This window comes from Falco rusticolus, chromosome W (genome assembly GCF_015220075.1).
Source record: "Falco rusticolus isolate bFalRus1 chromosome W, bFalRus1.pri, whole genome shotgun sequence".
Lineage (NCBI taxonomy): Eukaryota > Metazoa > Chordata > Aves > Falconiformes > Falconidae > Falco > Falco rusticolus.
In genome coordinates this window covers 23,209,270-23,223,670 of record NC_051209.1, presented here as the reverse complement: position 1 = coordinate 23,223,670, position 14,401 = coordinate 23,209,270, and the positions used below count along the sequence as shown (strand labels likewise).

At 43.6% G+C, this 14,401-nt stretch overlaps 1 protein-coding gene across 3 annotated transcripts in view; it reads left to right on the top strand.

Moving 5' to 3' along the window:
* The first annotated feature begins 13,640 nt into the window (after positions 1-13,640).
* Positions 13,641-14,401, top strand: part of LOC119140857 (amyloid-beta A4 precursor protein-binding family A member 1-like) — a 142,142-nt gene continuing 141,381 nt past the window's right edge. For all 3 annotated transcript variants that reach the window (XM_037372491.1, XM_037372492.1, XM_037372489.1), the window contains exon 1: positions 13,641-13,782. The gene's annotated coding sequence lies outside the window, so the exon portion shown is untranslated. The remainder of the gene's footprint in view (positions 13,783-14,401) is intronic.

Genomic DNA, 14,401 nt, shown 5'->3' with positions numbered 1-14,401 from the left:
GCAGAAGGACCTGAAAATGTTACCCCAATTGCTGCAGCATTTGCAGTACAACAGGACCGGTAACGGCCCCTTTAGGGCAGGCTGCGTGGGTGGGGGTCTGAGGAGAATAAAGGTGAATCTTTGATGGGGAAATTTAGATGTTTGAAAGTTCGTTGAGAAACACTTATCAGGATTATCTAATAGGACTAGATAAAGGTTCGAGTTGATTGTTACTAGATAATCATGATGTAGAAAAGTTGCTAAAAAAGGAACAGGGAACGTGTACAGAAGGTAAGAGAAGAAGAGCTGGGTCGTGCTAAACTGGTAGAAGAGAGAGGCAAAGACAGAGGAGGAATGTCAGGCAGAAGTGAAAGAGTGAATCCCTCTCCTATGGGATCGGATCACTGTGCATATTGTAGGGAAAGTGGGCACTGGAAGCAAGATTGCCCTATGCTGAAGAACCATCAAGGAGTTCTGGTGAACTAGGGACTAGGAAAAATGTGGGCTTATTTGACAGATGGTCATATAGTGGTACCATCCAATTTAATATGGACCACAGCCCTATTATTAATAAGACTCATTGGGGAGCTGATACTTTATATAAAAGTCTAAATCAGAAATTGATAGGGCGAAACTTTTTTACTGTAATAAAGCAGGAGACTCAGCAATGTGAAGTATGTTTATGTAATAATCCCAATGTAGCAAATAGAATAAAACTAGGGAACATTAGTAGAGGAAATTATCCAGGACAACAGTGGCAAGTTGATTTTTCCGAACTCCCAAGAAAAGGGGGGTACCGATATTTATTAGTTATGACTGATACATTTTCAGGTTGGCCAGAAACTTTCCCTTGTCAAACAAATAAAGCAAGAGAGGTAATGAAGGGATTGTTGAATGAGATTATCCCCCGCTTTGGGGTACCAGCAACAATCTCTTCTGATAGAGGCTCACACTTTTGTGCCAAAATAATACAACAAGTGAGAACGGTATTGGGAATAGATTGGCAATTACATACTCCTTATAGGCCTCAAGCAAGTGGGCAAGTGGAAAAAACGAACCGTTTAATTAAACAACAAATAGCAAAAACAGGGCAAGAAACAAATCTAACTTGGCCACAATCTCTCCCTTTAGCATTATTAAGAATTCGAACTAAGCCAAGAACAAAGGAAAATTTAAACCCTTTCGAAATATACGGGAGACTATACCAGTTACAATTTGCTGGAGAAGATCTAAGACAGTTGGGAGAGGGATATTTGTGTGAATATGTGAAGGCCCTCCAGGGATAATTAAAAGTTATAAATAAATATTAGGAACAAGGGCCAGAGGGTTGGATCAACCATTCCATTCCTTTAAATCTGGTGACTATGTGTATATAAAGACTTTTTCAGGGAAACATTTGGAAGAAAAGTGGTAAGGACCCTATCAGGTGCTGCTGACGACCTTCACCGCCATCAAGATAAGAGAACAACCAGCCTGGATTCACTATTCTCGGATTAAGAAGGCTCCTGAGAAATCATGGGCCGTTACCCCGACAGGACCCATGAAACTACGGTTCTTTAGATCGTAAAGAAATCTCCGGAGACACAATGGACTGTCAAAAAGGATCAGGGACATTTGTGTAAAGTTATTCTGATCTTAATTGTAACTGTTGTAGAGATATTAGAAACTGAAACATGGGTAAACAATACCTGTCTTCAAACATTGCAAATAATTGTTAATGCTACGAAAGCTAAGGAATGCTGGATATGTACCTCTCTTCGTAAAGGAGGCTTGATAACACCCCTGTATGGAGTGGCCTCTCAAAACTGGAATTATCTCAATAACAAATGGCCTACCTGGCAGAACTTTTGGAAAAAGCCAAACGATGGTGGAGGATATTGCCTATTTGATAATAAAACATATAAGTTGGGTCCCAGATTTGATTTACAAATATTAAACCTAACCACCACAGTAGTTATGAAAAGTGATAATAACTGTCATTGGAAAGCTCAAACAAGACAGGAGGAACATGTCCTGGAAACCCAGGGCAAAACACTTGTTCCCAATCTGATGGATGGAATGATTATTGGATAAATAAGACTACCGTCTATGTAAGAAATTGGAATGTGGATCAAATTGGAAACATAACAGTAATAAATTTTTGTAATAATACCCGATTACAAAGTCACAATCAATCAGGACAAGATGCTAATTGGGCTTATGGCTGGTATAAAGCAGGGAGATTCTTAGGAACAAATTTAACTGCAACACATGGACCTTGCAAACTTCCCCAAAGATATTGGTGGTTATGTGGGGATGGATTTAGCAGGAAACAGTTTCCCCCAGGATGGTCAGGTATGTGTACCATAGGATACTTAACCACCCAAGATCGAATTTATAACCAAACGTGTCCACCTTCAGGAATCTATCATAATGTCTGGAGATGTGTTAAGAGAAGTGAAAATCCCATTGTTGTGAGACATACTGGATACCACAGTTTTGTTAGGTGGTTTATTCCGTGGTTAGGAGTTAGTGAATTAGAAAAGACTGTGGTAAATATGTCTGCAGAAATTGAACAAATGTTTAATTTAATGACAGACGCAATCAGCCGATTGAACCAGGAAGTAAAATCTTTGAGTAAGGTGGTAATTCAAAACAGAATGGCCCTAGACTTAATTACCTTAAAGGAAGGGGGAGTATGCATGATAATAAACCAAAGTTGTTGTGTATACATAGACCAAAGTAATCAAACTGAAACAGACATCCATAAGATATGGAACAAGGTTCAGATTTTGCATGAAATTACTGAAGACAATTTCTCATGAAGTTTTGAAGCTATATGGAACAAACTGACTTCGTGGTGACCTAATTTAGAATGGTTAAAGCATGCTTTTGTTATAATACTTATAATAGTTTTAGGAATATTAATATGTATATTACTTCAATGTTTTGTTTGGTGCTGTTGAAGAATGATCATAAGATATGATGATTTTCTGTATTTGTAAAAGAATTTACAATAGCTGTTAGAAAAGGGGGGAATGAATAGTGAATGCTGTACCACTTATGTAAAGGATGACGCACCTATGTTTAGTTAAAAGTCGGGAAATGTCCAAGGACCCTTATTGCCACATGACGGATGTACAGACTGCTAAGTCCTTGGGTTGGTTATCTTTAGAAGGGATATTTGGTCTTAGATTCCTGTTGTACATGCAACGTGGCGAAGATGAAGACTTTAAACATGGCCGCTAAGGAATAGAATCTGCGTAGAAACAACTCCTCAAGGACATTGCACAGGCACGAGATATGTAAATGAATTCTCAGAACTGTAATGAATATGTAAACAATTTCTTGGAAAACTAATGAATAGGTATGAGTAGCTTGTATAAAGAGGGGACTGAAAGGTCCCCTCAGTGTGCATGACTTTGGTGGAGCAATCCCCCATGCACCCAGCGCAGCCGAATAAAGATAACCTCCACTCGCCTGCATATTACTGACTGATTCTTCAAATCAGGTCCTCAATCCAGCCCCCGGTATTTACAGACACACCCCGCCCCCCCGCCGGGGGTTGGGGGGGGAAACCAAGCAGCTGCAGATGACTTCCTGCCACTTAATCCACATGCCGGCCCCCTTTTAAAAAAGTTTGAGGACCCCTGCTATAAGTGAATAGGGCCAAATCCAGCAGCCTGAGAGAGCAGCTCCATGCCCTCAGGTCCAACCAGTAGAGAAGCCGAAGATGTATTCCCAGTAGGCACATGCACATAAAGGACATGTATACACCACATATATACAAATATACATGGCAAGCCACAGAAATCAACACAAACAGGCACATACAAATGCATACAGTATCAACAAACTCATCCTGCTCCCCTGTCTGGCTGAGCAGGATGGAGGTCCATTAGTGAGAATATATACACTTACGTACAATGTGGATCCCTCCAGTAGATAGGCTCCCACACAGTCTGCCCAGTAGTTACCCCTGGATCCCAGGCTTCTCTTTTGCTGGCACCTGGGCATACGAGCACCAGAGACCACTGTTCCACTCCAGTTGGCGGTACAGACCATCTTGCTCATACACATACATACACAGCTGTCCAGGACTCCCCTGTCCATCCAGTAGCCAACATCCCTGTGGTCTTGCCCTTAGAGACACACACACCTGGCTTCCAGGCTACTTCACCTACTGGCTGGCTAGTCCAGCTTGATCTTCACTAGCGATAACATACTCACACACTCGCTTCAAGTTGCTGACACCACAGACACATGAGACCCTGTGACCCTAGGCTCCACTCCAGTTGCTGGCACTCAGATCCCCATACACACACATGCACACAGAATAGAGTCCCTCATCCAGGAAGAGTTAGAAATTAACATAAGAAGAAGACAGGGAAGACTGCACTGACTAGGTGCAGAGCAAGGCCAGACAAGTGTACTGACCAGCAAACTATACACGACGGACTCTCTTTATCCCCTTACCCCTCTATTTTCCCATGCTTGTTCCTCCCCTAATCACCTAGATCTATCCTTTTCCCCACCTTTGGTTCCTCCCCTAAGCTTCCCATAATAAGTCTTGCGCAATCCTGAAATGCTCTCCTCCATCCCATAATGTGTCCCATACCCCTAGGCAGTAACCCCCCCTTCAGTCTTAAAGCTGATCCCTTTGACTCATCTTGATGGGTGTCACACCTACACCATGGGGACGAGGCTCTCCTGGGAGAGCTCTGGGAGGGGCCCAGACGGGATGTCCCTTCCTCTGAGCCTGTAATTTGGGTTCCCTCCCCACCTGCCTTTGGGTTTCCCTGCTCCTCTAGGCTTTTGGAGATGGGGCTTTGATTGCTGATGGGTCCTGTGATGGGCCTGAAAGGAGCTGGGGCAGAGTATTATTTGGGTTTCCTCTCCCCCCTGCCCTGCTCCTCCACTGCCATTGCCTCTCTGTGCTCCTTTATGGGTGTGCAGATGAGATTTTATCACATAACCTAACAAACACCAAGAGAACAAACAACATGAAAACTACTGCCACAGCACTTTGGGTGAAAAGTTACAGAGCTGAGCGGAAAACAGGCTACAGAGTTGCATATAGAAGTCCCTTAGCAATAAAAAAGGCTAAGACTCCTAAGGCACTGTGCAACAAAGCCAAACCTTTTTAAGCAAGAATCTAGTCATTTTGTGTTTGAAAATAACTTCCATATCACAAACCAGAAGAAAGACTGTTAGTAGTTGCTGAATCCAGTAGCTCAATAGAGGCAAGGTTCTTGCAGCTCCATGTTGCCATGTCCAGCCAGTAGCAAGGCTGACAACATATTCCTTATAGGCATTCATATACACAATACATATGAATATATATGTACATACACAGAGTTGACTACATAGATCAACAAAAACAAAAAACCACAGCACTCAGAAGCAAAAACAGCACTAAAGGCCTCATCCTGTTCCCCTCTCTGGCTGACTGGGATGGAAGTCCACTAGTGAGAATATATATACATATATACAAGGTGGATCCCTCCAGCAACTGGGCTCAGACACTCAGTCTGCCCCTGGATGCCAGGTTCCCTAGTTGCTGGTACCTGAACATACAAGTCCCCAAGGCCACAGTCCCACTCCAGTTGCTGGCACTGACACCCCACCCACCCGGCGTGCACACACACACGCACACACACACGCACACACGACCTCCAGTAACTGTCCTTAGATGCTCAGTCTATCCAGTAGAATCATAGAATCACAGAATACCTCAAGTTGGATGGGACCCATAACAATCGAGTCCAACTCCCTACTCCTTGCAGGACTACCTAAAATTAAACCATGTGACTAAGATCATCATCCAGACACTCCTTGAATTTTGACAGGCTTGGTGCCATGACCACTTCCCTGGGAAACCTGTTCCAGTGACTGACCACGCTCCCAGTGAAGGACCTTTCCCTAATGTCCATTCTGAACTTCCCCTGACACAGCTTCATTCCATTTCTTCGTGTCCTATCGCTGGTCACCAGAGAGAGGAGATCAGCACCTGCTTGATCAAGAGATATCCCTTAATTCCTTGTAGAATAATTCATCGGTGGCTGGCCCCTGGATCCCTTGCTGTCCCAGATACCTCACATACAGATACACATATACACATATACAATCTCTCTCTGCTAGCAGGTCCAGACCTATGGCCTTTCCAGTAATCAGTTCCCAGATCCCTTAGTCTCTCCAGTAGCTGTCTTAGACCTCCTGGTCCCTCCAGTAGCCAACTCTCAGACCCTCTGGTCTCTCCAGTATCTGTCCCGCTGTTGTGGTTTAACCCCAGCTGGCAACTAAGCACCATGTAGCTGCTTGCTCACTCCCCCCACATTGGGATGGGGGAGAGAATCATAAAAGTTAGAAAACTCATGGGTTGAGATAAAGACAGATTAATAGGTAAAGCAAAAGCTGCGCATGTAAGCAAAGCAAAACAAGGAATTCATTCACTACTTTCCATGGGCAGGCAGGTGTTCAGCCATCCCCAGGAAACCAGGGCTCCATCATGCATAACGGTTACTTAGGAAGAAAAACACCATCACTCTGAATGTTCCACCCTTCCTTCTTCTTCCCCCAACTTTTTATTGCTGAGCATGATGTCATTGTTGTGAATGGGTGTTTTAGATTGCTTAAAGAACTGCTGTAAAAGGTGTTAGAAAAAGTGTTTTTAATATGATGTTGCAAAAGCGCGACTTAACAAAGTTCATTGGCAAAGTTCACTCTGTTACTGTATGGCACAACCATTTGAACAATTATTCAAAATTACCAAGACAAAAATCAAAGTTACAAGGGCACAATTCAAAGTCACCATACTACAAGGTTATGAGCAATATCAGTTGCTTACCAAAGATCTGCTGTTGCTAAAAGGTCTCTCTGCCTCAAGGAGCAATCTTGAGAGGCATCCCAGCTCAAGGGGAGAATGCTGCCACGCAGCCATGCTGCCTAGCAGGGAGAGCTCAAAGAAGGCTCACTTAGGCTGTCATATTTATGGAATAAAGTGGTTGGCTTGTAGTCAAATTACATGCAACGGGAAAGGTATGTGTTAAAGAAAATGTATTTTGAATTAAGAAATTTAAAGTGCTGAAGCTACTAAATGGCAGAACCAGGCCTCAGCCCTTGTATAGCCCTAATCCAAGGCTGGTTGAAAACTTAGTCAAGTTAATCAGTGGGAGAATAGAAAAACAATAGATGATCAATTTGTGTGCACAGGTGCTCTCAGAAACACAGGTGTTTTTAGAAAAAAATCAGTATATGTGAATAGGAATTGCTTGTTCAAAGACTAAGTGTGCTTGAAGGATTGTGTGAGTTAAAGCTAGCAGAAAGAAGATCATGATCCGAGGAGGACCTTGGAACCGAGGCAGACACTGGAACCGAATAGATGAATCAACTGGGACAGGGTCAGATGATGGATTCACAGAACTGACAAGACCAAAGGAAACTTCTGAAAACTTTGGACATTAACTAATGATTTGATAAGTGTATATAAGCTGTGCTGTATCCCTTTGTTCCCTTCCACTCACTGAGGTGGTGGCCCAACTCTGAGTTATGCTTAAAGCAAGCCTAGTGGTACCCACATCTGTGTGAATTTTTCCTTTAATAGTATGCACGAGACTCCTTGTACCCACAACTTCATTCCTTTATAAATGAATCTTGGAAAAGCTACCCGCTATTCACGTGTTAATCATATAATCGGTGTTCCAAGCTCATATGCATTGATTCTCACTGTGTCACTCTGTTCCTTTGTGAGTTTTCAGAGTACAGATTGGAACTAGAAGAGTTCTTGGCCCAGCTATGGCTCAGGCCTTTACCTCCTTTGGAGCCTGTACCAAACTACTGCTAGTTTGGTTAAGGGGTCGAGTGTATCCGTCACAGTCATATCGTATGGCATATCCCTTTGGTCAGTTGGAGTCAGCTGTCCCAGCTGTGTCCCTTCCCAACTTCTTGAGCACCCCAGCCTACTCACTGGTGGGGTGGAGTGAGAAGCTGAAAAGGCCTTGTCACTGTGTAAGCACTGCTCAGCAATAACTAAAATATCCCTGTATTATCAACACTGTTTTCAGCACAGATCCAAAACATAGCCCCATACTAGCTACTATGAAGAAAATTAACTCTATCCCAGCCAAAACCAGCACAACAGGACAGACTGCACTGATCAGGAGCAGAGCATGGCCAGAGAACCATACCGATAAGCCACCCATTTACACATGACTGATTCCTTTTATCCCCTTCTCCCTCTGTTTTCCCACATTTGTTCCTCCCCAAATCACCTCAATCCCTCCCTTTCCCTGACTTTGGTCCTTCTTCTAAACATCCCATTATAGATCTTGTGCAATCCCAAAATACTCTTCCCCTGGATCCCATGAGTCCCATACCCCTGGAAGGCAGCAAACTCCATGTATGTAAGGTGCTATGGGGAAAGCCTATCCTCTGTACTCCTCTGGTGGGTGACACACCTGGACAACAGGCTGATGGCTCTCCTTTAGTAGCCCTGGGAGGAGCTGGGTCAGGGTGCTCTATTTGCCCTGATTAGGTTTTTTGGGTTCCTCCACCTGACATTGTTCTTCTGATCCTTTATGTTTATGGAGAAGAACTTTTAATCACATAACCTAACAAAGACGTTAACAATACCTGTTATGAACAACTCTAAAACCATCCTGCTGGTTCCAGCAACTACAGCCAGTTAGGACATAGCCAACACATCAACTTATTGAAATTAAACATATGTAGATAGATGGCCAAAGTAGAAGTAGAGGGCAAGGCAAAACAAGGTATTCCCTTATGTACCTGGAGAACATGAACAAGCCTAGATGGGTATACCAAATGCAAGGTACCATCTCTGAATTTAATGGCTCTAGTAAACTACCCATCATGTTTGACACTGTTCTGGATAAAAACAGCCCAAACTGTCGGAAATCAAGTAACTATTTTATAAAGCAACAAGATTGTCATAGGGAAAAAATTGTGAATCAGTGTGAATTGTTGACGCAGAAGGCTCGGACACAACTTATACAACCAATGTGATCAAGTTAGTGCCACTTTATTGAAAGACTTAGAGCAATTTATACTCTCAGCAAAAGATAAACATGCTACGCAGGCTTTGTTATGTAAAAGGTGATAGGTTAAAACCACTCGTTCACATGCTTCCACCTCCCTTATGATTGGTCCCGGTGTGGTGCCCACACGCTGCTCCCCCCTTGTGCAGGCATCCTGTTTTTTCTCATCTTTCCATCCAATTCTCTTATCTCCCTGTGAATACACAGCCTCCCCATCTCCCTTGGCCTTGCACATGTCCTTCACAACACCTGCAGCTTCTTAGGGCTGCGGCCTGTTATTACAACCAAGTTATTCGGTCTGGATTGCTCATAATATGTCCGTTGTCTTCCAGCCACTCCACAGTGAATTAAGTTATTTTATGCTCATGTGGGAAAATTACTTGGGGGGGAGGGGGGGGGATTAGAGAAAACTGTGACCTAATAGAAGCGTAGTATTACAGAAAGCTTTTGGGTGTAAAAGACAGTTATCCATTTCAGGGTGGTTGGCATGCACGGAATCTATATCACAATGGCTCCCTAAGCAACACATCCTGCCACTTCAGCACATGCTGATAGGAGTAAAGGAGGGTGCAGCGGAGTGGAGACACTGCGGCCAGGCTCTGTTGGTCTCCCTGCAGCAATGGGAACTTGATGGCACCACATAGCTGATAAGATGCATAGCAGTTGTCGCATGAAGAATCTATGAGATGTCCATGGCTGAGCCAACCATTGTGGCGAAATTACTTTCCTCAGATGAAATAAACTCATTGTAATACCAACGCACACCTCCATCCCAAAGTTACCTGCCTCCAAGGTACTACCACACTTCACTGGGCACGTGATACCAATCAGTGACAACAATCTGTATGACTAGAGTCACTCAAGCTCCACCTAAATGTAAAGAAAATGTACTGGTTGGTCCTGGACTGAAATAAGTCCAAAGGGGGGGGGGCGGAGGGGGGGGACACACAGACACTGTTGTCTAAACTCCCAAATTACCACACTAATTTAGTGTTTAACTATATGCAAAACACATCTGTGCACAAAGTTAGGTCAAGCTGACCCACTCTAAAGTTGTTACAAATGAAGGGACTTCTAATCAAGGGAGTCAGCCTTGGGAAGGATGAGTGACAAAGAACAGACGGTGAAAAGAACACCATTGTCTAAGAAAGAAGCATTCAAGCGAGGAAGTTCTAGCTAAAAGAGAAGACAAGCTGATAAGGTGTGACAACCCCCATACATCAACAGAAACTTAGTTGAAAGTAGGACAAAAGTAATTGTGGTAGTGGGAGACTGTGACCTCCAACTCAAATAGCCCGCCTGAAAGAGGGCAAAACCCCACTTGGGGAGCATCTGTAGTTAGTGAAAAATTTCAGTAGTGCTATCTGGGGATGCGTACTAATTTACATTAGAAGCGAGAAACTTGTAACCAGTCCTGTGTATGATAAAATATGATCAAATATAAAGGGTTTGAGGAACCCTCCCTTCTTAATGTGACAGCTCAGTACACAAAATAGTTCTTCTGACTGTTAAAACTTAAAAGAAATAAATTTTGTTTTTGTGAAGTTACCCAATAAAAGCTCATATATACACCCACAAAGGAGGTCAGGCTTTGGAGCAAAGACCAAGCCGGACTGGCTGGTGAATAGGTGAATAAGCCTGGGAGTAAGGGAGTGAATGGGTCTCTAAGGGCCAGCTCTGGGCGTGAAAATGCCTTTGTGTCTCTAAGGGTGAGAACACAGGGCATTGGGGATTGGGGTAGCTCCATCCAATTTGAGGTGTGAGACTGCTTGTATATCTCTAGAGATGAGAGCATGGCAGGGGGGCAGTTATATGGACCTGGAAAGTCCTGGCCAGCTGTGTGTGTGTGTGCGCAATGTGACAGTCTGTACCAGCCACTGGAACGTCACTGTGTCCTTGGGGACTTGTACATCCAGGTGCCAGCAACTGGGGAGACTAGGATCCAGGGACAACTACTGGGCAGACTGAATGTGAGCCCAGCTGATGGAGGGATCCTGTTGTGGTTTAACCCTGGCCAGCAACCAAGCACCACACAGCTGCTCACTCACTCCCCCCACAGTAGGATGGGTGAGAGAATTGGAAGAGTAAAAGTGAGAAAGGTTGTGGGTTGAGATAAAGACAGTTTAATAGGTAAGGCAAAAGCCACGTGCACAAGCAAAGCAAAACAAGGAATTCATTCACTACTTCCCATGGGCAGGCAGGTGTTCAGCCATCCCCAGGAAAGCAGGGCTCCATCATGCGTAACGGTTACTTGGGAACACAAACACCATAATGCAAAATGTCCCCCACTTCCTTCTTCTTCCCCCAGTTTATATACTCAGCATGATGTCATATGGTATGGAATATCTCTTTGGCTAGTTTGAGTCAGCTGTCCTGGCTGTGTCCCCTCCCAATTTTCTGTGACCCTCCAGTCTTCTTGCTGGCAGGGCCTGAGAAACTGAAAAGTCCTTGTCTTAGTATGAACATTACCCAGCAACAACTAAAAACATCAGTGTGTTATTGTCAACATTATTCTCATACTAACTCAAAAACACAGCATTGTACTGGCTACTGAAAAGAAAATTAACTCTATCCCAGCCAAAACCAGGACACTGCTCCTCTTCTGTTAGGCATGCCCCTCCCCACCTGACCTGCTGAGAACTGTAGGCCTGTGGTGGGCTGACCTTGGCTGGATCCCAGGTGCCCGCCAAGTCACTCTGTCACTCCCTCCTCAGCAGAATGGGGGGAGGGGGGGAAGAGAGAAAATAAGATGGAAAATAACCCTGTGGGTCAAGATAAAGGCAGTTTAATAAAGCAATAGCAAAGGTTGTCCACAGAAGCAAAGGAAAACAAAATATTTTATTGTCTACTTCCCATCAGCAGGTGATATTTGGCCACTTACCAGGAAGCAGGGCTTCAGGATGCATAGCAGTTACTCTAGAAGACAAATGCTGTAAATAACAAATGCCCCCCCTTCCTCTTAGTTTTTATATCTGAGCAGACATCATATGGTATGGAATATCCCATTGGTCACTTTGGATCAGCTGTCCTGGCTATGCCCCCTCCCAAGATCTTGCCCACTCCCGACCTAGTGGTGAGAGGGTGGGGAAAGGTTGGAGATGCTCACAAAGCCTTGATGGTGTGTGAGCACTGCTCAGCATTAGCCAAAACACTGGTATGTTACCACCCCCTTTCTAGCTACCAATACAAAGCACAGCACTATGAGGGCTGCTATGGGGAAAATTAACTCCATCTCAGCCAGATCCCATGTACCCTAATGTAAAGAAGGAGAAGGAAGAGTATCAGACCCATTGAGGATTGCTCTTGTACTAGTCAGCTGCATAGATCTTATGATCACTTTTCAAAAGATGTGGGAATGTTGGAAAAAGGACCACAAAAGTGTTCTGGGGCTGAAAAATAATCCTGAGAAATTACTGTTTTACAGGTTTCATCTATTCAGCTTGGAGAAGAGCAGATTGAGCTGTGATTCCTTGCATAGGGGCACAGGCATATGGAGAGGATGATGTAAGGCTGTTTGACCTTGCTGACAAAGGCATAAGGAAGAGGACAGTAATTTAAAAACCTTCAGATAACACATTGCTTCCAGTGAATCAGGGCCATTAAATACTATTTTATCAAAGGAAATTGCTTGTGCATGATAACCTTAATGTGAAATTTGCTCTTTAGTACACTTTGTAAGAAGTTTCTGAGCCTTTAGGGGTATGTTTGGGGCAGGGAAAAGGTATCTGGGTGCTGGTCACTTGCAGCCTTCAACTCCATTGAAGGAAAGATTTACCTGCATTGTTTACAGTCTCTTCTGCACTAAAGCAATTGAAACAGCAATAAAACTTCCTACTTCAAATGCTTCTCCAGGTGAGAAGGAATATTTTTTTCCTCTATAGTATGCAGTTTGGTGCCTGCTGTGAGTTTCTCCCTGCTTTCTATGTGGCTTTAGGTGAGCTAGTGCTAGAAATGGGCTAGTTAATGAATTGAACTGAGGTGCTACAGACTTTCTCAGCAGCTGTAATGGCTTAAGGCAGCCCTGCTGAGCTGTACATGCAAATCAGGTTAATGTGCATGTAACTATATAGCTAACCTCCTTAGAATTCATTGCAAGATCCATTTACTTGATTTACACTGATATCTGTAGCTAATAGACTGGTGCAATTACATAATTAGGCAGGTTTTTTGCATTTGCTGCATTTTTAAGTTCAAACATGTTAAAATGTACTGTCTGTGATGAAATTTGGATTAGCTTGTTAGGGGAGAGAAATAAACTTGTCAAGGTGCATGGAGGAAGCTTTCTACTGCAGCATGTTTTCCTGCATGGGCTGGGCTGACAGCGACTAAAGCAAGCTGCATACATACCCTTTCCTAAGCAACAGGATCCGATTTAATGCATTTGTTGCTCTTGCTGTTAGAGAGTGGCTAGGATCCTGCACCATCCTCTTCTACTGAGGGAAGGAATAGCTAGTTTCCTGCCTGCATCAGCTGTGCCTACCTCAGAAAAACAGCTTCATCCCGCACCCCTTTTGTTAGTGTTTTAGAGGCTGGAGAGAGAAAGTTAGTCACGTGGAGGGAGGCGGGGGGAGAGAGGAGTAGGCAGGAGCAGGCTCTGCTGGTGATTGTTAAGAGTAGGAGGGGAAAGAAGATGGTGGAGTTGGAGATAGCAGCAGTTGAAGGAAATGCTTGTTTCTTAGGCTTTCTGTCGTTATTTATGCTGTCAATTTCACTGGTGTCATAATTGCTGTCCTGCGTGCTGAGATAGTCTGCAAGGAATCAAGTCAAGGTATAAGGCGGCTGCTCTTTTTAGGGTTGGACTAGATAGGGGGAGGATTGGACTAGGAATAAAATGTGTGGGGGGAGGGGAAGGGGGAATCCCTGTCGGTTACAAATATATTTGCATGTTGCATAGTTGTTAAGTTTTCCTGTGGAAGGATAGGGTTTATTTGGAAAAACAGTAGGAGAGTCTGGATGGCTGCATGTAGGATCACATGTATTGTGCTGGGGTTATATTATAAACTGCGTAACATTGTAGGAGTATATTCTTTGTTTCACGGGATTTCTTTTCAGCTAAGGATGCTGCAACTGAAAAAAATATGAGGCAATGGCAGCCATTAGCATCAGGAGTGCAGTGCTGGGGCAGGTACTTGCTGTGTGAATTATGCACCAATGAGAATGTGGGAATGGATGACAGTAGGTTGTAAGACTGAATGTGTATGAGAGAAACTTGCATTTGCTTTTTAAGCTTTAGTGAAAGATATAAAGATATATTAATGCCCTGGGTCCAGCTGCAAATAATGGCTTCAACAAATAACTATGTCCACTGGGTTGTTTTAATAATATTGAGAGATGCATGGAATATTATTGTACAGAACTATTTGTACTCTAATTTTTTTTTATTCCTC